Source organism: Carlito syrichta, unplaced genomic scaffold (assembly GCF_000164805.1).
Source record: "Carlito syrichta isolate Samal-C Ts95f unplaced genomic scaffold, Tarsius_syrichta-2.0.1 Scaffold181120, whole genome shotgun sequence".
Lineage (NCBI taxonomy): Eukaryota > Metazoa > Chordata > Mammalia > Primates > Tarsiidae > Carlito > Carlito syrichta.
The window spans coordinates 124-342 of NW_007125216.1; positions in this window are offsets into that span (position 1 = coordinate 124).

Genomic DNA, 219 nt, shown 5'->3' on the forward strand with positions numbered 1-219 from the left:
CCCGGGTCTCGTTCAGCCCAGCCCCCGCATCCCCAGCCCCCGTTCCGGCGCGCCCCCAGCCCCGGGTTCGGCCCAGCCCCCGCGCCCCAGCCCCTGCTCCACGCAGCCCCTGCTCCACCCAGCCCCTGCGCCGTCGCCCCCGCCTGCCCTGCGTCCCTTTTGTGCTGCGCGCTCGTCCGCCCGATCCTCGGCGACTCCCCGCGGACGCTGGGGTCCCCG